We start from the raw sequence: 26,336 nt of genomic DNA on the forward strand, positions 1-26,336 counted from the left end.
ATCATACAAGTTTACATTATATATCAAGAGCAAATTTTCATTACGTCGAAAGTAACAAAGGTAAACAAAGTCGAGCTATCAGTGTCAATCGATTCTCCTGCTATTACACTATATGCTGTCCGAATATAGGATCACATCCCATTTTTAAATTTATTTGCCAGTCAAATTGCTTTTTGACGTAATCACCTTCCGATCAGAATATTTTTCGATGTTACTTAAGTCACCCGATTTCTATGGAGATGCCGTTTGACTTTAGTAACAGCGCAGAGAAACCCGTGAAAAGTGTACGTTCGTCGTTTCGCTTTCTTATTATTAAAGTGAATAAATCGAACTGTTTGTTGCTAAGATGATTTCGGTTGTCCTAAAATGATGAATGAGCTGCACGTAAGGAGACGTAATTGATAATTCTACCGAATATCCTGGTAAATACACTTTGACTTAAGTAACAATAGGGGCCACAAAACGACGTATAATAACTTTTGACTCAAAAACCAGTATTTTTTAGCATGAAAGCTAGCGATTTGCATTTGTATGATTAAAACCCTGCTAAATATGTTAAACATTGCTATCACTATGGGATTATATGTGTTTAATTGGAAATAGGAATAATTTTTCGGTCATCAAAACAAAACTTTATTTTCCTCGGATTGGTGTGAATGTTACTTACGACATAATGAAAATTTGCTCTTGATATCATGTAAAGTTCTGAGACATTTCATGCAATGTAGCAAATATTGTATACAAAAGCCAATTATTGTAAACAACATTGTTTACAAGTTGCTCGTTTGCGTGAAATGAAATACAAGTTTACGTGAATGAATGTTTACATCACTAATAAAATTCATTGAAAATAAGCTAGTTTGGAGTCTCTTTTTAAGCGTATTTTCCGTATTTTTTTAAGCGACTTTTTTTTACGTGGATTTTGGAATTTACGCGGTTTTCGGATTTCAGAAATATCGCCCGTGGCTTTCGGAAGTATTTCCATCGTAAAAAGCTACTCCAGTGTATTTCTTAAAGATATAAAAGCAACATTGCAGGAGAACAAAGTTTCCGTTGTACACACCAAAAAATTCTGAATTTTACTGGCGATGTAAACATCCATGCATGCAAACATTCATACATGTAAACTTCCTTTTCACGTAAACTAGCAGCTTGCAAGAAATGTTGCAAACAAAAGTGGACAGTTGCATACAATATATGAAATATAGCATGACATGTCTCATAAATTTACACGTTCTTTAATCTAAACTTGTATGATATATGACGCTCCATTTATGTGCATCATAGTAACGGAAATTTACACTCCTTTTTTTAGCTGTGTATGTGAAAACTATTGCTTTGTTCTTTAGGATTTAGTTCTGTTCACTGAAACAACGGTTAAGCAACAATTCATCCATTTGTTATTTATTTTAATGACGCAGGAGCACTAACTAATTTGAGTCACTTTTGTTTATTTTACGATATCTTCACTCGTTCTTGATATAGGGGAAATGGATGTAATGTCGGCCTATATGCTCCTAATTTGGGTCCATACATAAATTCAGCAATCGACTAAATTTTCAATAACGACCAAAATATCCATTAGTACCGTCCCAATGATAAAATAGATAAAATTGATAAATAGTAGATTTTTAGCGATGGGCCCAATGTTAGATCCATAGGCCAACATTAGAGCCATTTCCCCTATATGACATAGCAATCCTTGCGCAACTTGGCAACTTTAAATGATCTATATTTCTTGAATTTGTGTGGTTTACATGTATAACTTATCAAGTGACACAGATGCGTCTTTTCAACTTTAGTTCCTCTGAAGTTTCAATTATTATTAATTACAGTTCCTAGTCCTATCAGGCCTGTTTTAAGAATGACCAGCTTGGTGGGATTGGTTTGTATACAATCCTTGCGCATATGGACCTACGCTTACATATTGATCAATCGCAATCAGTATCGTTGTGGGGATAGAGAAATAAAGATAAACCTGATGACAGTGAACTTTTTTTTAAATAGATGTCTTCGATCAACGAAATAGGAAAGAATTTCAAGTAACGTTGGTAAATTTTGAAAATTTGCATGGGAAATGTGGTTGAAGAGGCCTGGATTTCCACCAAGTTAGGAAGAATATCGCGTTAAAGAGAATGAAATTTGACTATATTTGAAATGTTATCTGGCTAACTTCTCACGAACGAATATATATTGACCACATTGTATATTTAATTATTCTTTTATCGATTTTTGCAACCATTGAAATAATTGAGTCTTGGCATCTTATTTATTTATTTTTTTGTTCATTAATTTATTTGATAAGGCTCAACCGAATTAACTTTACAGAGCCGAGGATTCTTGTTGACTATACAAAACATCTTAAAACTGTAGTCAAAAAGTACAACACAATAAACGCTTTATCTTCCCCTATCCAAAAAGCCTCCTCCATCAGAACAGGGGCCGCTTCCAGTGGTTGCATTGCATGCCTGTATCACCAACGGGGGGTAGAGCGCTTCCATTGCAGCAATGGACGCAAAACGTAGTCACCACTCACAAACTCATCACGAAACGGTTGCTTTCCAAAGTCGACGACGCATCGACCGAAAGAACAGCTGATGAAGAACAATGAGGAGGACCACACAATGGTTGCAGCCGAGAAAACAGACGATCACGTGACACGCATCGAGAGTGACCTGCTTCTGCCAAGTAAACACTCATATAACTCGAGTCTTAGCATCTAAACGGGACCATATACAGATTTGTAGTTTATGCTCAAAAGTTTAAGTTAAAAGCACACGTCGCACACGTGATATTTACGGGAAGTACTAATTGCTCTTGTCATCATCAATGTAAACCATCACGTTATGGAACGACAAAGTCACCTCCTTTAAAATTTCACTAATTACTCCCAATAATAATTGCCAATGTCCCCGAAAGATTTTATAAATAACCCCCACCCTAATTGGATGCTCACTACCGCCACGTAGCGGCAGAATAAAGAACACCTCCCATCTAATTAACTTTGCCGAAAACATCACCCTCACTTCTATATAATCAGAATTTGGAGATGCAGCAGTTCTAAATATTTGCATGCTTACTGTCATCTAGTGGCTTAGTTCCGGATTGATCTGTCCACTTTCCAGCAGTCTTTGGCCTCCTGATTAACTTTGCCCAAGACATATCCCTTCTATATAATCAGGATCTGGAGATACCAAATATGTTGTTGCTCACTAGCACCACCTAGTAGCAGAATTCTGAAATTATCTACCCACCTCCTGTATCAATGTTTCCGAAGATATCACTCGTCTAAGTGATCCGAGTCTGAGATACAGCAGTACACAATATTTTCATGTGGGATGCTGACAAGTGCCACCTTGTGGTAGAATTCCAAATTGATCAGTCCACTTTCCAGCAGCCCTAGAAAATGTCGAAATCTTTATCCTTCTATATACATATACTGGATCTGGAGATACAGCAGTATACAAGTTAAGAACGAACCTTCACCACCAACAACAACAACAAATGCGTTGCAACGCGTTGGTGCACCTATATTATCGTCATCATGGAAATCATCCATACCAACATCAACAACAACAACAACAACAACGCCGATGACGACGACTAGAACACAGCAGTTGTGTGTCATAAGCCGGTACGATCCCCACCCGGCCCCCAGGTCCAACATCAGCAATTCTTCCTCAGCAACACAAAGGTAACACAGTAATGAGCCTGGCATATTCCTACATCAGCCATCCAGCAGCCAATGATGTCACCAACCCTTGGATCTGCCAACGATCGAAGACACCTCAGCAGTTTTGTCGCCTTTACAACAGCAACACGGTGACCACGTTAAATTTATCTTACTCAACTAATTGATAGGGCTTTGGTAGGTTTGGTTATAATAGAATTGAATAAATCGTATTCAGTTGGTTTAAGACCGCAGTAGAGTTAACTAGTGTTTTTTTAATAACTTAAGTTTGGATGACAAATCCACAATTTACAATAATTGCATGTTCGTAAGAACCGCCTAGCGGCAGGGTTACTTCCACTCACTTGCTATAAAAAAATATTTTTCGGAATTATGAAATCATGATATAGTATAATGCTAATGAGTACTTGTAAGTTACAAGAAGAGGTCATGAAGTATATGTTTGACACATAAAATCTGTCAATATTGCTTTCAGTGCGTCACAATCAGCGATTCTACGACTCGTGAGCGCTCACTCTGAGTGAACGCTCACGAATCATAAGATCGCTAATTGTGACGCTCTCAAAGCGAAATTGACAGGTTTTATGAGTCAAACACATACTTTACTACCTCTTCTTGTTACTTACAAGTACAACATAGCATTATTGCATCTAATGATTGCATAATTCCGAAAAATATTTTTTTATAGCAAGTGAGTGGTAGTAACCCTGGCGTCAGTATACCAACTTCATACAGTCAGGAATCCTTAGTGGCGGGGTAACGGGGGCGTGAATAAGGAACCGCGAATAAGGATACCCACAGCTTATGGGATTTTCACTAATGGGGGCTGTGGTGGATTATCTCATTTGTTACAATATACAGAGCTATACCAACCGGTGGAAACTAACGATTTTAAATAGGCTCACTACTTGACTAGCCTATTGGTCCCAAGCAAATCGATTAACGTACCCCATTGTAGTCGAAATTCTAGTACTACACTATGTTTGTTTTGATTTGCTATGAAAGTTTGACAGAGAAAATGAGGGGTTCGTGGATTTTCCTATCTTTCGAGGGGTGCATCGATTAGCTTGGGACCGAAGATAGTACCAGAGCTGAGTCAAAAAGTTGAGCACGTTTCTTCGGGACCTTCTGGTATTAGAGTTACCTCAATGGCTATACTGTCTACGACAAAGTTGTTGTACTGAGATAAACCAACAAGCCTGTGTCATTAGATTCAGGTTTAACTGGGAACTACGCTGCTAGGGACGCTTAACTTTTATGTTACTTATGACGGGTGCTATAATATATGGATCTTGGGTACAACATAGAATATTTCATGATCCTGGCCATATAGAAAGTTGCTGTCTTCAATAAAGTTGTTCAAGTGACCAAGTCCTTTTGGATGGTGGCCATATTAGCTCATAAGACTCTCACTACGCGGCGCTAGTGTGCACATGAACTTCCTTAATATGTTATTTCTGGAAAGCTTGTCCATATAAGATGTTTCTGTGCAATGCGAGGACACGAAACGGAATAGGGATGACGTGTAGAGAGGCTGTAAATCGATTTCGGACGCCATTTTAAAATCCAAGATGGCTGTCATCGATTCAAGAAAAACTGTCAAATACCCTACAATATGGGTATTTTCGGAAAGGGAACGACGTGTAGAGGCTAGAAATCGGTGCCAGACGTCATTTTAGAATCCAAGATGGCGGCCATCGGTTCATGAAAAACTGTCAAATACCCTACAATATGGGTATTTTCGAAACGGGAACGACGTGTAGAGGCCGGAAATCGATGCCAGATGCCATTTTGAAATCCAAAATGGAGGCTACAACGTAAAACGGGGCTTACAACTATACTCTTAATAGTTTTTACAGCGATTAATTTTATAAAATATTATTTTTTTTAAACAAGTACAGAAGATCCTTGAGTCAATTCGTCAGTAAAATGTTTAAAATAAATTATTGAATTAACACTATTTGTTTTAATCTTGTTACCAAACATAAGGTTTTTATTTTGGGGCTAGTTTCATAATACTCGATGAATGTAGAAAATCATGCGTGAATCTCAAACATTTTAGTTCAAGAAATGTGAAACTTTGAATAATTATATTATCATAAACAGCATAAGCAATAAGAAGACAACTTTGGATTTGTAATGGTTATATAGGAAATATCTTAAATAATTGATTCATTAAACAGGCGAAAAATAAAAAATTGTTTTTTTTAGATATTTGGAAAACATGTAAAACATTCCAAGTAAAAATTCAAGCTAAACAGTAAAAAAGCTGATTCACACTTTGATGAATATATAACCTCAATAAATTTTCTGATCTAAAGATTGAACAAGACTTATTTAAGCTAAACACGGCTGCGTGATAGCCTGATAGAAGAATAGGAATATATTGCACAATTTTGTTAAATTTCGACAGTTGCATTTTCGGCATTTAGGTTCTTCTATATTCACCACCTGCCTTTCTAGTCTCAAACAGTGCCAGCAGTAGAGACAAGGAAGAGGAGCTTTTGCGAATAGCTCCATGTAAAAGTGGACTACGTCGGAATTATTAACATTTGTATCACTGTGTTTTGACCATTCCCGCTTTATATTGCACTGAATTGTCAGAACCACATTCCAAAAACATAACCCAATTATGGCACTAAGATAGAATTCAAATGATCATTGAAATAAATTGCGCACTTGTATCCACATTGTGTTAGCTGCAGTTGAAAAAGCGAGGAATGTTTTACTGTCACCATTTGTTGTTTAGAATTCTGCATTGCTGCATAATACTCTTCCGGTTTCTATCATTCAACTGAAACTTGACGTGCTTCTTGGTAATGAGCATACATTTTGCCACACATATTCTTTATTGGTCCAGTAGGTTTGTTTGATGCCTGTGAATCAGCGACTGCCAGTTTGAATCCCGAAATGCAAAGGTAATTTATAAACTTATAATAAAAATATGAATATGTATATCTGATTAGTCAGTAACAAAACAAGGTAAAGCAGTCCCATAAAAAATAAGATATGAAACGGTCTTCCATTATTTTATTTTTTTTAAATAAAATTAGAATGCTGAACAACGGTTATAGAAGACTGTTATTGAATGCGCTAAAAAGCTTATTACTTCGATTACTCTTAAGCTTTCAGCAGATTCAAATCACCTGATTTAGATGTTTAAAAGCTGAAAAAAATGTTAACGTGATCTATGTACAACATAACTAAGGCTGAATTAAAATCGTTGAAACAACACTTGTTATGCATCAAATTGTTACCTGGGATACAATATAAAAACACAATACGATATCAAAGGTAATACCCTAAGCTACAACATGGAGCCAATGTATCTAATTAGGAAATAGTTCTGAAAGTAAATTTAATCATTATATTCTACAATCAAAGTTACCCGCATTATAGAGATACCCCGTTTTATGGTACCGATAATCGAGTCCAACCTGAATAATTTGCAATTGTGCTCAGCTCTCGTTCAAAATCTAGTCTGAACTCCTGATCGAATGGAATGAGCATCCTTGACATTTTCGAGCAATGCGATTTTGATTTAAGAGCAAGGATACTCAAATGTTAAAATGCAACCCGACGGACTTACCACAGCACGTTAGAATTTGCCAACGCATAATGGAAGGATTGTGATGAATTACCTGAAATCAAATAAAGATCAAACATTAGTGATTTTTTAATCCACATTTGCGCTTAAAATTGAAAACGATTTCAATTCAAGCCCACGATATTTAACAACGGATACCTATTGAACGAATGTCTCCTTTTCACCAATGCTTGGTAGTTATTAGAGAGAAAGATCCGTCCTAAAGCCATCGGTTAGTTGAAATGCTTTCCGCTCAATCAAAACTAGCAACACCCCAGCACTCATGCATACATATGGAACAATCTTCCCGATACAATTTTATTGCTCAAATTTTTCCCCAGAATCCCAAAAACGGCACCCAGCCCGTCCCAAAACCAGTTCCGGCTCACCAATCTTCCCTGCCATTTGCAATCCTCATACACATTTATTTTTAAGAATCCAACCCCTTCCCGAACCCGAGCCGCTCCCATATGTCCCTGTGCACCCTCGTCACACTGTCACCCACCGGAAAAATGGTTTTGTTTCTCATCGGACACCCTGCCCCCTCCCCTGAGCACTGATACAGCTCTGCAACTGCCACGTATATATGGTACATATATACAGCACACCCGTTACATTCCGAGCCATCTGAGTTCAGTAACATAGTTGTGCACTTAAAAAAATTCTGTCTATAACTATTGCTTGCTCGTTTTCCACGCCACTTTCTTCGCTACTCTTCCTATTCTCGCCAACTGTTTCGTTGGAGGATATGCCACTAAATGGTTGGCTCCAGGATTTTGAGCAACCGTGTTGTCTCGATCCAGGGAATGTGTAGGTACAGCCGAAGCTTATGTGAATATGGTGATGGAAGGGGGTGGGGAGAAGTGGCAATGCTGTTTCACCTTCGACTACTCCGACTGGATTTTTTTTTCTAGGAGACAGTAGACAGTTAAACAGACGAACAGGAGAACAATGCATTGGTGTAGGTGTGTTGCATGGGGTATAGTTCCGGCAAATTGCAGATCGGTGTGAGAACAACGATACATGTTGGCATCCTACATGGATGAATGGGGAGAAAAAAAAGGGCAATGGATGTACCTTTAAAGTTGGCAACAATGCAACTTGCCCTCTTGCTCGTTGCGAAACAGATCTGTGACTGTGGTGAAGGTTAACAAATGCTTTGCCATTTCGAGGAAGAGCAGAATGATTATTTATTTCTATTGCAGATTTTGGCAGGAGGACTGTAATTACATTTGATGGCAAATTTGGTGCCGGTGAATTGAAGTTCGCTGAGCAACCGACATTGTGTTGATATATTTGGGGGAAGGATTGATCAGAGGTGTGAAATTGAGTTTCACACTTCTTTATTAGATTTTGTTCGGTGACGAACCTGAATCAAAGTCTTGAAATAATTGCCTCTTAACCTTCTTATTCTTCTTAATTGAATCTTAACCTCAATATGACCTCAGGCAATTTTTGCCCTCTTGATTATTACTCAAAACGATTTCTTTAAGAAATTTTTGAAGGCTGAAGTTTTCTTGATTTGCCTGCGTCTTAATTGAGATTTATTATGGATTTAATTGAATGAACTTAGCATTATTTTAGAGGTACAGACAGGCAAAGGGTTGATTACAAATCTATGAATGGTTATAAAATAACGGACCAAAAATGTTTTCTGATCGCACCAGGAACCGAACCCGTCGCCTCCATCACGGTTCACTTCATAATTGCGTTGCTCTACTCTTCTGTCGGGAGACATCACATGTGAAAGTACTTTCCACTGTAGCAATAAAATGTGTTTACACTTTAGCTATCCTCAATCCCTCGGTGTTTCCGCACCAGCAGGGCAGGAGTAAATTGCAGTGGTGGAGGTGGCGATCGTGGCAGCCAGGGAATATTTTTAGGACTTTGCACAGTCAGCGAAAGTGCAAAAATGTGAAATATATGGGGTGCTAGCTGCTGCTGCTGCATTTCGTCCCAGGCACATACATACTTTCAACTGATCCCTAAAAGCTGCTACAAAAGCACGGCGGCAGACGTAGTGTGGCTATGAGTGATGAAGCTGTGGAGCATCCCGTGTTTTATGGAGGCAACAGCGGCGCGGTGGGGAGTCAAAAATTGCAAGATATTTACGGGCATCCCGACAGTAAAAGTAATGGATTAGACGAATAAAAATAAAGCAGTTGGAAGTGGCAATGAGAGGGTGGCGTTAAATTTATTGCAACCGTGGAATGCACGCGCTGAGATGTCTTTCTTCGTTTTGTTCAGTCACGAGATAGGCGCTTAAAAGTTTCCAACGTGCGGAGCAGAGCTGCTTTCAGGACGAGGCAATCATCTGTTGAATGGTTCTCCGTTTTGGTGGGTGTTAATTTGATTGCACTGCCACGATAAGAATGTTTTTATGGTGGAAGTTTTGCTACTGGAAATGGAGAAGATGGCATCCGGAATGTTTCAATTTTCAGCACGCAAGACGGAGCTGGAAAAATCGATGCGGTGTCTTAAAGAGATTTTTTTGCTGGGATTTCCTTTCCTATTACCGAGGCTTTTCAATTTGCTTCTGTTCAAATACGGAAATACCCCAGAGACTCCAATCCCCCTTCCGGGAATGTGCACAATCACCACAAATTCCAATGTTGTACACCATTCATCAGTGCCACCACTGACTGCTGACTGGAGGCGACCGAAACGCCACGAATCAAAATCAGACTCCTCCACCTCGGGCATCCATTCTAATACTCCCGGCGAATGACTTCATCAGCAGCAGTGTGGCACAAGTCAATCATTAAACAATCAATAAAACGGAATCCCCTCGAGATCCTGCTAGAATGAAGGATTCGAACGAATCACTACCTCTGACTGACGATGATGGCCGCGTCCCAATTGAAACCGAAAGCGGTTTCATTTTGTTGTTTATCTCATTCGATTGTGAAGCCTTCGAAATTAAATTTGCGAGCAGCAGGACGCGATTGGTTTTTGGCATTGGCGTGCGCAGGGACATTGATTATTTTCATCATTATCTGGCAGAACTGCTTTTTTAAACAATAACTTCAGCAGTTGATTTATCGCGAATAAAAGTGCATCCGTGCAGTTTTCATTAGTAGCCAGCTCCAAAAACCAATTTCAAATCTAAACTACCTCCACGCAGAAATATCGCTCTACATACGTTTCTCCTATATATAATCCATCATTGCCCTAGAATGTAAAAATTCAAGAGTAATCATTTGGAATGTTTTCCACCTAAAAACGTGCTATGGGGAGTTTGGTAAAGAGAGATGATCAACCCGACTCGTACCTTCCTCAAAGTTGTCCTTGCTCGCTTTCTACTCTCTATATACAATTTTCACACTGCCGTACTCTAACGGAACTATCAACTCTATACCTTCATCTTCTCATCTATCGTATAAGAATTACCACTTAAGTCTGTTATTTTAAATTAGCAATTAGATTCAACTCAATTCTTTTAGAAGTTTCTTTCAAATGTCCCAAAAACCCCCTGGCTTCCGCCGGATGAAGCTTCTGACTTTGTTCTTTGTTTGTTGTTTGTTTGTTTCTTCCCAACTAGGGGAAATGTTTGTAATGTCGGCCTAAGTGTCCCCAATTTGGGCCCATACATGAATTCAGCAATCGACTAAATTTTCAATAGCAACCAAAAATATCCATCAGTACCGTCCCAATGACGCGTTCATCTAGATAAAATTGATAAATAGTAGATTTTTAGCGATAAGCCCAATCTTAGATCCATAGGCCAACATTAGAGCCATTTCCCCCACCACATGAGATTTTTTCCAGCGTCTTAAGGAAGTTTCATCCGTCCAGGAAAGCATCTATTGAATTCTCCCAGAAGATTCTTTCGTCTTCCTCAACCGAATTTTTTTTTTGCAGCTTCTATTGGAAGATTTTTCCGAGCTTCTTTTGGCTTCCCCTGGAAATGGCAATTCCTGCAATTTTCTTCCGGTTTCAGAAAGGTATGGTTTCCTCTGGATGTATCATCAAATTTTTCCCAAAACTTTCGTTAAATTTTCCCCAGAAGTTTTTCAGCATTTTTCTTGGAAGTATCCTGGATGTTTTTCAGATTTTTCAGTTAGTTCGGATTTCTTCAGAAGCTAATTAAAACATTCCCCGAATATTTATTCCAAACTTCCTAGGAAGACCGAGATTTTAATCTAAAAGTTTATATTTTCACCTAAGAAAAAGACAAAAATATAATATTAGGTAAAACCGATAAATACCGATTTTGTAAACCTTTGATGCCGATAAGCTTGAAAACTTAAAATACCCGTTATTCCGTTAATACACCGTCTGAATAGTTCGTAAATTAAATGTTTTCTTAAAACGAACCATCTCCCTAGCAGTAATTTATTGAATGCATTCGACATCACTTCGCGTTCTCCGTTGTAGTCTTCGAGCCCCGTTCTCTTGTTGAGAGTTTGAATGTTTGGGAGAGTATTCCACTTCCAGATCGGGGCGACGTCTAGTGGCAAGTGACGAGACTGCCAATGAGGATAAATTCTCTTTCGTAGAGGTCTCTTTGGTATGGGTGAGCTCTCACCGACTCTCTGAGTGATTATCGTGTTTGTGATTTTACGGATTTAAAAGGGTTTTCCCGTTTGGACGGTTAGTTGAAAGCAGTCTTGTAAGCGGTCACGGTAGTCGACACATTTTCTGTGATAAACGACTGCCTTTGCCTCCGACACTTGCAAAACAAGCTATCATAGTACACTAGCAAACTCAAATGTCATTTGACAGGCTCTGTCATACGACACTGTCGCCGAAGACCGTCACGAATGTATGTATTTTAGTTTTTCTCATAATAAGAGCTGCTGATGTTGTGCTTGTATGAATTCTGAAAATAGCAAGCAATGATGTCCTAGGAATAACATTTCTGATAAGAAATGGTTTAATTTACACCAAACTGAGGAATTAGAACGAAATCACTCATGTCATATGATATTTATTTGATAATTTTCTTTTTGCTCGAATGTTATTCTACCGGTTGTGTTGTGTGAGAAAGACGACGGTAGAACATGAGAGTACGAATACAAACAGACTGTCGCGCATGACAACGAAGCGAGTGTCGTAAAAAACGTCAACAGTTTCAACCCCTGGTTGAAAGTTGGCTTGCCTGATCCGTAAATCTTTTCTAGTAAATTTAATGGACTCGCCCCTAGGAGAGTCTCAACCGGGCAAATTTACATTGGGCGTATGGTCTCTCTTGTGGAGTGAAGCTTAAGCCACACGTTTCAAGTCGGATCCTCCGGGCTGGCTACAACTCCCATACAAATTTCCACCGAGGGGTACTAAGATGTTGATTTTTGCAAATGTAATCGCATTTATTTAAAATAATTCCAGTGTACCAAAATAAATAAAAAATTTAGATTTCGGTTCCATTTCTAATGCAGATTACGAATATGCATTTACCTCAATACTTAATTGCATGATAAAACGTAAAACAAAATTTGCATGCAAATGTATAAACAAACTTTGGTCGGTTCTAAACAGTTTTGTTCAAACTTCAGGGCAGGACAGTTCTATTTATTTCAAGAAGATAGAAACTTCAAAGAAGTTCAGAGAAACTCAAATAACTCCACAAAAAAAATCTTGAGAGTTCAGAGCTCTTTAGATTAATCTCGGTAACTTCAGAGATGTTTCAAGAGTTTTAGAGATTATCTGAAACATTCAGAGAACTTTCAATTCAGAACAGCTTAAAGATCTTTAACGATGAGCTCGAGAGCTTCAGTGCAGTTCTATGAATTTCAGGAAAATTTCGTCCGCTTAGGAGAGCTCCACGACTGTTCAAATAAATCTCAGGAACTTTTCAAGAAGTTCGAAAAACTTCAGAAAACTTCCGGTAAGTTCAAAGAACGTAAGAAAAGTTTTGAGGGCATCAGGATCATTCTTAGAACATCAGGGCAGTTCCATAAACATTCAAAAATTTGTGGAAACTTGATAAAACTTCCGAATTTATCAGGATAATTTTTAAAGCTTCAGGTCCATTCGATTAACTGCAGAAAAATCGCACTTTATGATGTTCCAAGTACAAAGTCCAAAAAGCTTGCAGAAGTTGGGACTCCCATGAAATATAGTCAATTTAGAAAAAAATACAAAACTTATAATAACATTAGAAACATTGAGGCAATCTTCAAGAAATTCGGAGAATTTCAAGGAAATTAAAGAAATTTAAAGAAAATTCTGAAAACTTAAGGGTGGTTCCAATCAGTGTTGCGGTCATTGGTTTGCTATTAAACCTTGATTTTCAGCATTATGAAATCAATTGGTGTTATGATGATGTTTTGTACACTGGAACCTCCATTTAACAACCAAACCGGAGGTTCGTAAACCAAATCAGTGCGTAAAAAGCAACACGTTATTTAGGATTTACTTCGTAAAAAAGTTTTTCGAAAATATTGTGAAAATATACCTCAATATGGGTATTTTTGGAATCAATGTGACTGCAAATCGATATCTGACCCCATTTTAAAATTCAAGATGGCAGCTTTCGATTGCAGAAAAACTGTAAAATACTGTCAAATACCTCACAATATGGGTATTTTTGGAATCTTAGTGATGTGTATGTAAGCCTATGTCTAAGGCCATTTTAAAATTTAAGAGGGGTCCTGCTTAACCTTCCAAAATTTAAACTCATTGGGTAAGAAACTGACTTGGCACCAACCATTTGAATTTTATATGAAAATTACTATAAGAAATCCAAACTTTTTATTCATTGTCTTCTAGCCTTTTTCCATAACACACTGTTAATATGTTCTATAGCCTATAGCTATTCTTATGGAAAATTTTCTCAGCTGCAGCTTTGCGGATTATAGTTTTTGAGTCAAACGTAATTAAAATAATTATTAATTGTTTAAGTGATTGATAATCTTATAACATGATCAAGCAGCTGTTTTGTGACATAGTTGCCATGATTTGTGTGCTCTATTCTCTATTTTGTGCGCCACAAACACCATACCGCCATAATCATAAGACATCAGTGGCTTGAATAATTAATAACTTTTGATGCTTACATTCTATTGAAAAGTAGTCCCAAACAATGTTGTAGCTGATAAAATTTCCTGCGAGCACAGTTTTCATTTTTTCAAGCGAAGCGATATGGTTAATGGATATATGGATATGAACAAAAAATATAGTTTTACCTTAGTTATTTCCATACAAACTTTAAATGATTTGTGCCATGTCAGTGTCTTACCAAATGTGTTAAAATTTTGGGAAATTAATCACGACCCGATTTGGAACCGTTTGAGCACTGTGGAGCGAAAATGTCAAATTTTGCATCAGGCAAAATTACAAAATAATTTTAACTGTGTTGTTATTGGAGCTTCCCTTAGCTCAATCGCTTAAGGCTCAGCTACAAAGCTAGACTATGCTGGAGGTGGCTGAATTCAATTCTCGGTCCGGTTTAGGAATTTTTCGGGTTGGAAAATATCTCGACTTCCCTGGGCATAGAGTATGGATTGTACTTGCTAAAAGGTACAGACATCGAAAACTCTCAATCAATATTTGTGAAAATACATCTAGAACACTTATTTTTAAACACGCAATAAGCTAATATGCGATAAGCAATGAGCTTGAAATGTGAGAAAGAAGAAGAATAAGAATATTGTTTCAATTAAAGCATAAAATTAAAATCGTCATAGATTGCATGTATCTGCAACATTTTCATAGGGTTTTTCATAGTTGGTCTAATAATATTTGCAATGAAATTGTGAAATTTTGCTTTAAAATCGCTTTACAAAGCAAATTTTGCTGTCATCAAAGAAGTTGTGTATTTTTATGATATTGAAAACTTTGTACAACATGTCGAATCGATTAGTTAAGATTCATGATGCAAAAACATATGTTAGGCAAGGTTACTTCCACTCACTTGCTATAAAAAAATATTTTTCGGAATTATGAAATCGTTATATAGTATAATGCTAATTATTACTTGTAAGTTACAAGAAGAGGTCATGAAGTATATGTTTGACACATAAAATCAGTCAATATTGCTTTCAGTGCGTCACAATCAGCGATTTTAAGTTTCGTGAGCGCTCACTCTGAGTGAACGCTCACGAATCATAAGATCACTAATTGTGACGCTCTCAAAGCGAAATTGACAGGTTTTATGAGTCAAATACATACTTTACTACCTCTTCTTGTTATTAAGAAGTACAACATAGCATTATTGCATCTAATGATTGCATAATTCAGAATAATTTTTTTTTTATAGCAAGTAAGTAGAAGTAACCCTGATGTTAGGGTAGTCCTGACCATAATCCAGTTACATCTCACTAGACTTATGATGTAGCAGCTTAGTGTTTCCAGCAAAGTTTCATGAATTTCATAGTTCTACAACTTTGCCGGAGACATAAACCTATGATCTTGTGATTACAAAAAGTTAGTTTTTCATTGGGACGTAATAAAGCCAAAAAAGAAGAATATGAGTAACATAATGTTGAAGCGGTTATTTCCCAAGTAATATTTTAAGTTTTATGAAATACCACAAAGCAACTATAAAACAACATTCATAAAACCCTGATCAAGGCTATTTTGTCATTAACGCATCCACCAAAACCTCATTAAGCCTAGAATATGTCTAGTTGGCCCACCCTGGAGAAGGTTCTGAAGGGTGTATTCTCGAAACTCGTCAAGATTGATTTACTGCAAAAGGTTGTATGACGAACGCATTCAGAACCATTTGAAAGCTACAATAAAAGCTATTTAGCAACAATAAAAACCCTTTTTGAGCCATTTCCCCTAGCCGCACGCTGAATCCACTAGGAAAGCATCAATCAAGATAGAAAAGGATTTATGAATCCGATCTTATCAAAATAATTAAAATAGAAACTGATGGTATAACAATATTGTTGAATATCCAAATCTATTACAATAGTTCTCATTAAGTGACCTAGTTTTAAGTGCCATATTCAATTTTATGTGAAATGTACTTGAAAACATCGAAAAAATTAAGTCCACCCTCGTAAAACGTCGATTTGACCAATTATTTAACATTGAAAAAAAAAATATTCTTCAGATCGAGCTTGGCCGACATTTTTTTTTAATGATTTTCGCATTTAAATGTTTGCTCATTGCTAAATTTACCAAAATATAGTTATATCCAAGGCAACATATATTGAAAATCGAAGATTGTAAAAAAAAACAAGCAAACTAATTGTAACATGGCGGTGGCATAAAAGTTGATTTTCATGGGTCATTTGTGAAAAAGTTGTTTTGCTTTCAAGAATTCCTTAACAAATTAATAAGGTTTTAAAATGGCTTTTATGAAGAAAACTTGCAGGCTGAATTGTATTTATCTAAAGCCATTTTGCTTGATCCTAAACCATTCAGATTAATGGCAGCATTTATGGAGGCAAAGTTGCCTGCAGAAAGTTAAACGTCAAAGTTTGTTTATCTTTCGATAGTTGCGCTGTGAGATCCAGGATTCTTCCAGGCGGTTTTCTCCCGATGGATTGTGAGCAGTTACTCAGATAGTTTGCGATACTGTTTTACAACATTTCGCATTTCGAACAGCTGGAAGCGCAATCGTTCCCGAAAAAGATCCCCTTCTTCCGGATGGTTACAGAAGTGTACCATCCAATGATGCAGAGATGTACGGTTGAATAAAATTTTCGAAGAGTCTTTCGCCGAATAAAATCGCTGCTTTGGATCGGAAACCAGCTGATCTCCGCTAACCAACAGTTTCAGTGGTTTGCTGTCGGTTGTTATTTCGATTGTCATCGCAAGATCTGGAGAAGGCTGGTATGTTTTTCAACTTTAGAAATGTTTTATGAGTTCGAGGGCCCCGCTCACTTTACTCTTCTCCGACAGATGGTGAGTCGTTGGTGGTGTGCTGGTTCTTCTGAAGAAGTAAATTTATCTGAAATTGACTTGATTTTTTCATCCTACTTCGTCTATCCTTCGAGATTTCCTTGTCATAGATTTGGCATTTAGTAACTATGAGGAACCATCTTTTAAGCTCAATTTGTAAACAAAGTAATTGGGGAGTTAATGATGCTTTTTAAAAAGGCTAAAAAGCAACAATAAATGCTTTTTTCTCTAATGCAAAACCTAATAGTTTTAGTGTTGCTTTTATAATGATAGAACACGTTTATAAAGTTTTTTTATAATGACATTAATAAACAATTGCTAATGACGTTTATGCTTGAATTATAGAACAGTTTTAAGGAGGGATTGATGACTGTTTTAAATTTATTTTTAAAACAAGATAGTTTTTGACTTTCTTGCCAGACTATAAAAGGTTTTTAAAACAGCAAAAAGCTGAATTACTAAGCAGGAATGTTTTACACTTTAAAATGCTATATTTAAACTAAGTGGATTGTTCATTGCCATTATAAAACCATCATAAATTAGAGTGGATGCTAAATGGTTACTGAATTGCTACTTGGGTTAATTCCCCAATGCCAGCTCTAAACATGAATAGTGTACCATTTTGCCATATTTGTATAAACCATATTACTAATGTTTGAATGTATTTCAATAAATCTGCATTTTGAGAGCTCTGAAACATGAGTTCTTGGAGATAATAAAAATTGAAACTTTCTAGAGCTTCTCTTCGAAACCACTTCAGAAAGATGTATTACAATTAACGATACATGGCTAAACTCATGCTTTACAACAAAAATGTACAATGTTTGCAGGATCGTTTACCAAAAAATGATCGTAAAATTGGACGAGGTATACAACCCGACGGATACAAAGCATGTTCGATATCAGTCAGGTAACACAGTAGCTCGTTTTAGTGAATTGATCGGTTCAGAACCGTTCAGCTCATCTTCAATCTAAAGTCCTTTAGAAGCATTTTCCTATTGCAAGGAAGTTAAATGATGTTTACTACATTCTTAGAAATTATTATTTGGAACGTAAACAAACATACAATGTAAATTTGTGTTATTGTTGAATTGAATATCTCGTTCGTTCCTCTCAACTGATTCTAATGTCATAAGAGTCCCTTCCATGTGTCGGTCTCAGGTCTCCGAAAATTAAATGACTTTGTTTGTAGTGTGTCTTCAGTTATCTATTCTACAATGCCAATCCCATCCTACGCACGCCTGAGCCCTCATCCATCTTCACCATCCAATTGCAAGGGATTATATATTGCTTCAGATTTTAGCAGTAACTCAACTAGAAGTCCGTTCAAATTCCCAGCTGGGATGGTTCCATTCCCCTCCAGTCACTGTACCGAACCTTGATGAACAGTTTTTCAATTGAAAGTCTGCTCAATTATTTAAATCCTCACCTTTCCCGGGAATATATGAGCTAAGCACCAAGGTAGGAATGAACTCAACGAAAGAAGAAAGAAAAAAAACTCCAACAACCCACTAAATGAGAGCTGATTGAGTCCATCAAAAGATCCGTACGCCGAAGTGTGTTGCACATTGATGGCACACAGGAACACAGCAGCACTAAGCTCAGTAGGATGAAACTTGAATAAAAATTCATTTACCATTTCCGCTGAAGCTGGCCAGGATATCCCAGAGGTGGGATTTCAGCACTTCATCTTTTGGCTGTGTGAGGTACGTTTTTTTCAACTTCCTACGTGGGTTGCTTTATCGGTCCTTTGTGGGCCGCTCGTGCTGACGGAATCAAACCTGCACTGGAACAGGTTCAATTCGAATCCGAAGAACTTTTGGAACAGCAATTGAGGGAAAGTTTTCCGGGATCAAGCGGAAGATTTAATTAAATTTACTCAATCGCATTGTTTGATTCGTTCGAGCCACATCTGATGGCGGTCGGAGCAATGTGGGTGTGTGTGTGTGTTCAATTGGTGAGTGCGTGCTCGAGTGAGTGGATGTGATAGTACTACAGAGAAGAGTGATCAATTTACACGTTAGCGAGGTGGTTTTTTTTTTAAATTTTAGTTACAGATTTTTAGGACGGACGTTGTTCAGAGTCAAATGTATCCGTGCGTGAGGTGGACATTATGTTCGGGAACAGGAAAAGTTCACATTATAAATACTCAGAGGGAGAGATAGGCGGAGAAAACAAAATACAATTCGGCAGCAGGGATTGGTACCTAAATTACATTGCAACCTTTGCTAGAAGCTAGCATTTCACATGACTTTTATTTTTGATTCAATCTACGCGCAAAATAATGATTGATTGCATCGCAATATTTTGCTCATTTCTTGAATGGCAATTAACCAACTAAGGTCAATTAATCAATATAGTTAGAATATTGATTTTGATTCCAAAAACTAGTTGAATTTGAGAAGAACACGAAACATAAAGGTGATTACATTTCTGTTCGATTGCAATACTCTCAAATTTAATCTAGTAAGAAATCCTCGGAAAAATTCTATAAGGAATGTTTCATTGGCTCAGATTTTGACGGTTCATTTGGCTCAAAACATTCTCTCTACCCATCTCTCCCTCTGAGTAGGGTTTTTGATCTAATTTCCATCCTACTAAGCACAAACCGCGCTTTACCTCTCTTGTCTGAACGAGTTTAAACATAAAATGCAATATTTTTGTCAAAGATGACTTCTAAATTTATTGACATTTCCATACGTACCGTTGGATTTGATAAAGAGTCACAAATTGTTGAGATGTTGTTAAAAATTTAATACTGCTTCTTGATTCTAAATTCGTTCTACGAGTTTCAATTCCGTCCTAACCCATTGAAATGCATTTAGACTTTATTCGTCCTACGGATAAACGTAGAAAAGGGGGATTCTCTAAGAGCGCTTCTTTCGTTTTGAACAATGAGCGTACCAGTACTAGTACATGTTATATCGCAATTGTTGGTTCAAAACAGAAAAAGAAACGTTCAAGCATGTTTTTGAGCAGGTAGGAGGCATTATTAAAAACATTATTGGAAAATCCAGGACATTTAATTAACCAACAAACATTGATGCATATCCTGTATTGATTAGAGTACTTACTCCTCACATCTCTACCCTTGAAAAGGGCAAGCAATCACTCCACAACCGAAAGCCTACAAGCAGCGGTGAAACGAGTACTGGAGTTTAACATTTCAGACATAACATTTGATAACGGCACAAAAGCATTTGTAAACAAACTTTCTAAGGCCCTTTACACGCGAAGCAAAGTACGCCCACGCAAACCAATACCACTTTCGGAAAGGTGATAGTTGCCCCTATCCGATGATGTTATTGGTTTGCGTGAGCGTACTTTGGTTCTCGTGTTAAACCCTTAGAATATTTGTTTACAAATGCTTTTGTGCCGTTATCAAATGTTATGCCTGATTTGATACTTTTCACAATGATCATAGAAGAGGCACAAAAACAAACTGGCAAGCGGCAAAAATGTCATGGCAGTTCTGAATAATTTTCTGACAGCACGATCATTTACCCTACAATAAACTAATTGAAAAATAATGGGCTGCGACAAATGTACATTTACAAAAAAAAATGTACATTTTCCACCACTGCTCACAAGTACTGGCGAATGCAATACAGTAATGAGCTGATTTTGTCAGCCCCCTTACGGATTTTTTTTTATGGACAAAAGGGCTGACAAAATCGGGTCGTTACTGTAGCAGCAACACCGTCGTTGGCAAAAGTTCATTAGCGAAGGTTTACATTGTGTGTACGTCGAAAACGGCTATCCTTTACCACCCCGGGGTGGGGGTTTATTTGTTTAGGAATACCAAATTTTGGCAAGGACATAACTCTCCGAGCAGTCCCAAACAAGGGATTCGATAATTACGTGTACTCGTTGGTGGTAGTTGGAAATTGTTTACGTTACTGTTCCGAAACCTCCATTAACTGTGTACGACAAACGTGATGGCTCGAATGCGCTCTCTCACACACTCAAACACACCCCAATCAAAAGGCCAGAAATCAATCAAAATCAAATTAGATAGAACCGGAACCCAACTCAGAGCCAAGGTAGACTCGGAGCGTGCAGTTGAGTAAATTACCTTCATTTCCCGGGCTAAATGGTCCAAAAACCATACATCAGTCGTCTCTCTCATGTGCCCTGTGTCCTAGTTCAAGTCTCGTTTCACACACTTTCAACTGCTGCTGTGGTCATCCTCCCTGGTAAAATCATTTCCTTCTTGGTATTCGGGTGCACACGATGGTTCATTCCGCAGCCGGGGAGAAAATTGAATTGTCGGCAGCATTCAGTTTTGAACCTGCTGTACGATCACTCCTGCAGCTACTGCGCCAGGAATCAATTAATTTAATCGAATTTTAAGACCATGCTTCCTTGCGTCCTCCCCAAACGGTGCCGATGGCGGCGGAACAGGACAAAAGAGGTTTCCGAAATTCATTTGAACAAAGTCCACTGCCTGCAACTACTGCAAGTATACAGCAGCATCGTCCGTCTTTGCGGCCAACGCCGTTCCGTATCAGGCCAGCACAGCCTGATCTAATTTACCTTCCTTTGTCGCTGCTAAACAGCAGTTATAAATATATCAATTTTCGACTAAGTTTTGAATAGGTCCTATGCAAGGGTGCCTTCCATCAATTTTGGCTAAAAAAATGTTTTATGAAATTATGGAATAATAAGATAAAATGATGACATTTCGTGTGTGTGTAAGTAAACAGAAAAGATTGTAAAGTTTGTGTTTGATACATAAAACCTGCAAATTTAGCTTTGACAGAGTCACAATTAGCGATTATCGCCTCTTCGCAAATAGTGAAGAGCAAAGAGTGGGTGAGATAAATTACAAAACCGTTCATTGCGACTCTTATGTAGCTAAATTTGCAGGTATTATGTGTCAAACACAAACTTTTCAATTTTCTTGTTACTTACACAAACAAAATATGGGAAAAATCACTTTGGCCTAATCACCCATTCCCGGCCTATCGAGCAAAAAACATTAAATTTGTCTATAATTTCGGCGTGAAGGTGTCAAACAAGCTTTTTGTACGATGCTTCTATTCAATGGCTGCAAAAGAATTTCAATAGCGTTTCAATGACTAATAGGCCCAAGAAAACCCGTAGGCCAAGTTCAGCCGCCAGAAGCGAAACATATGGAAAGGTAAATACATTTGAAAGCCATCTGTAATAATAACATTCCGTTTGGTGCTAAACTACGATAGATTAAGAAGGACTAAGCGCGAGTTCTGCTTAATAGGCCAAAAATGTGGTAGTTAACCCTATTATCATAATATCTTATTATTCCATAATTTCAAAAAACTTTTTTTTTAGCCAAAATGAATGAAAGGCACCTTGGTCCTATGTCCATTTATTGATCAAAAAATTCATTAACTTTATTCACTTTCTAGCGATGGATTAGCAATATCGATGATGTATTATTGATGTGTTTCATTTTGCGAAAAGGGATATACATTGCTTATATGCACCCCTCTAGTTCGAGCCAATACCCCAAAAAATGAATATATGCAAAAAATAGTAAAGATTGATTAAGGTTTAGATGTCGGGTCAATGGGTTGAAGTTTGTTTGGAGATTTCGATGAATTACTATGATAAATGATTGAGTTTTACTCTAATTTAATTGTACAGGGAATAAGAAATGGGCAATCCGCTCCCGAGCTGTTCTACGGACCCGATTCTCTAAGTTGAGCTGATGACCCGCGGTTCATTTTATAGGAATCGCAGCTCATCAGCTCACTGATATCACAAGTCTAAACCAAAGCGAATTAGTCAAACAAAAATTTTATAAAAAGAGGACATAGGATCTATTCACAAATTAATCGAGAAATATGGACGGATTTTGGAACGTCTCATCGACACCATGGTTGGAACCTACCGGCCCCCCGGGTTGGATGGTAAATATTTGCAAACAAACGATAACCTTGGTTGTGTATTGGTTCACGATTGGATTGGTAAATCGAAATTTTTCGGGAAAAGGGAGAATGTGACAGACACCGAAGCGAGTTGAATGAAGCAATAAGAGGGACGGCAATCAAGGTCGGAATTGGGCCAAACTAGATTAAACGCATGACTGGGCGTCTGGTCGGTTTCTTTGTGTATTTTCAGCCCCAAGCGGGGGTAAACAATTTCGGGAACTCGATTCTGGATCCGAGAGAAAACGGAATCAAAGCAATCGGAGGGGGGTGGCTTACGGGTTGGGATGTTGGCAGCAGTTTGATCTAGTGGTAGGACGTTGGACTTTAAGTTTTCGTTCGGTTTAAAAAGATTTGTTTAAATATGTATCAAATCTTAGGCAAGATTTTGGTGCACATAGGTAAATAGTGAAACGTTTATTGATGACATTTAAATCATCAATTTTATGGCACATTTTGCACCACAGTAGACTCCTGCGCTGAAAATAATCTCTCAAAATTATCAAAGTGTTTTCACACTTCCACATTAAAAAATCTGCTTCTTGATACTGGCACGTATTTGGAAATAAAATTATAGTTGCAATTTCTTTTTAATATTATAGTTACTTTAACACCCTTGGGTCATTCGTGACTTGTCCGGGGGTGAGATTTGAACTCGTGACTTTGGCGTGAGAGGTATAGATGTTAACCACTACGCCGGGGTCGCCCCATAAAGTTGCACAACGGCGCTCTGATATGCAGAGTAAGCTCAATGACCTAGCCGAACGCTCCTCTGCGGCGGGTCTCACCATCAACGTCAACAAGACCAAATCGTTGGATATCAACACGGGCAACCCTTCCAACTTTACGGTAGCGGGGCAAGCAGTGGAGAAGGTCGAAAGTTTCCAATATCTTGGCAGCCAAATAGCGTCGGACGGCGGGGCCAAGAGCGACATAGGTGCTCGAATCAAGAAGGCTAGAGCTGCCTTTGCGAGTTTACGAAACGTATGGAGATCCAACCAGATAAGTCAACGCACCAAAATCCGAATTTTCAACTCGAACGTGAAATCTGTGTTGTTATACGCCAGCTAGACGTGGTGTGTATCAGCGAAGAACACTCAAAAGCTGCAGGTCTTCATCAACCGATGCCTGCGGTATATAATTCGTGCCTGGTGGCCTCACAACTGGATCTCCAATGCCGAGCTCCATCGTCGATGTCATCAGAAGCCGATAGCAACAGAAATTCGAGAGCGAAAGTGGAGGTGGGTCGGCCACACACTTCGACGGGGCGGAAACGAAATCTGCAAGCAAGCGCTGGATTGGAATCCGGCAGGACATCGTAGCAGAGGCAGACCCAGGGGCTCATGGCGGCGGAGCCTCAATAAGGAAATTAAGCAAGTCGATAGGAATCTGACCTGGGCCCAGGTCAAGGCAAAAGCGAGCAGCCGCCCAGGATGGAAGTCTTTCAACTTGGCCCTTTGCACCGCTGGTGGTGCACATGACCCTTAAGTAAGTAAGTAAGTTATGGTTCAAAACTCGCAACAATTCATGTTAGCATAATCAGACCACGGTTCATCTTACGCATGAGATAATGTGTTTAAATTTAATGTAATGGTTAAGAATTGACAGAATTTCCCCTACATAACTACCTTGGGTTGATCAATGTTGAGTTATTTTGCTGTGATCAGTGTACACTAAATTTAACATCGATATCGACTTCAATAGGAACTGACACTATTTCGTCACACATTTTTTGTTGATTTGCACCTCAGTATAGTAAAAAAAATGTTGTGGGATAACACAATTGCCAAAAAATACATTAACTTTTTTTCAGTAGCTCCATCATTAGTTTCAAATTTGGTTTCTGAAGCAGAGAAGAAAGTGGAGATTGCATTTTATAATAACGCAACAGGCAGTTGTTTTACCTGCCAGAAGACTGTACATTAAATATTGAACAAAATGTTGGTTCATATGTCAACAAAGTAGGGGAGGAAAGGGTGTAACGATCAGTGTTGGCAAAATCAGATATCAATTGTTATTTTTCCGCTCTCATGCGCTCGCAAGATCACGCAATATCTCGAACAAAATATCATGTTTGATATTGATTTTACAAGCTCCTTTGATATTGCGACACTATTCATAATGTGCAAAAATCAAGCTGAGAGTTGACTCGACACAAACATGATTCTATTGCACATCGTTTTTTAGAAAGACAAAGCATAGTTTGCTATCTCTTTTTAATCTTCACCGATGGCAGACGCAAAGGGGTTGTTGCAAGCCGTTATGGAAGTTTCGGTTGCATTCGCCTGTATAGCAAAAAATCATTAAACTCAATCTCACCACAGTTTGGTGAGATTTGCAGTTGGTGAGTTTTGTTAGTTTGATATTCCGAGCTGCGATATCACAGCTTGCAAAATCAACCGCAGTAGTTTGCTTGTTGATTTTTGTCTACGAAAATCAAGCGTGATCTTGGGCGTTGGCGAGATTTGACTTTTTGATATTTTCCCAACACTGGTAACGATCATACGGGGTTTAAACACCTCTTTGTTCTCCATAACATAAACTTATCATGCATCATCATTATGTTCTTAACAGCGTGTTCGTAGAATGATGCAAAATAGAATACTGTGACTTTTCTCAAATCAAACGTTTGGTTTCCAATAAGTAGGTGCTTAGTACAACATTAAATGAAAATTAGCGGATTCAACTATTGAATTTCAAAGTCAGAGCATAAACTTGTATACAGGTTCACCACCTGTTTAATGTTTTGATAGTAAACATCATAGTTAAGGTACACCGGTGCAAGTTTAAACAGCACGTATGTATATCTCTTAGTGGAAGTAAATATTCACTGTAATTATTTTTGAAAGGCATTGAGTACTACCGCAATCAAATCTCATAAATAATCTCAGTGATTATTCACTTCCGCAAAGAGCTACATCTACCGTTTCAACTTCCCCACGCGTTTCTACTTGCCCCGGTGTAGGGTAATGGATTTGGACCTATTCATGTCATTTTCGCACTGCGTCCAAATGCATGCCGTGTTTTTTTTCTATGAATATTACATATGGACATGAAAAATGTATGTTTGGTGAAAAAGTTTAACTTTCTAGTATAATACTAAAAAATGAATAATGTTCTCAAAATAGGACTTTTAACGAAACGCGGGCTCGTAATAACGCAAGCAGCCCTGAGTAATTGCGCTAATTGGGTTTTTTTAATTTAAAAAAAGTGAGTCAATTTGTATTCATCATCTGAAAGAGCTTCGTTTTTTAAGCACAACGATATTTTTTTTCGAAACCGTAGACTTTCGTTAACTCCACTGTTTGACACTAAACTAACAAATTGACAGCTCACTCCCATAAAAAAT

The sequence above is a fragment of the Ochlerotatus camptorhynchus genome, unplaced genomic scaffold, assembly GCF_037179485.1.
Source record: "Ochlerotatus camptorhynchus isolate MF236.1 unplaced genomic scaffold, CSIRO-AGI_Acam_v1.1 ptg000516l, whole genome shotgun sequence".
Lineage (NCBI taxonomy): Eukaryota > Metazoa > Arthropoda > Insecta > Diptera > Culicidae > Ochlerotatus > Ochlerotatus camptorhynchus.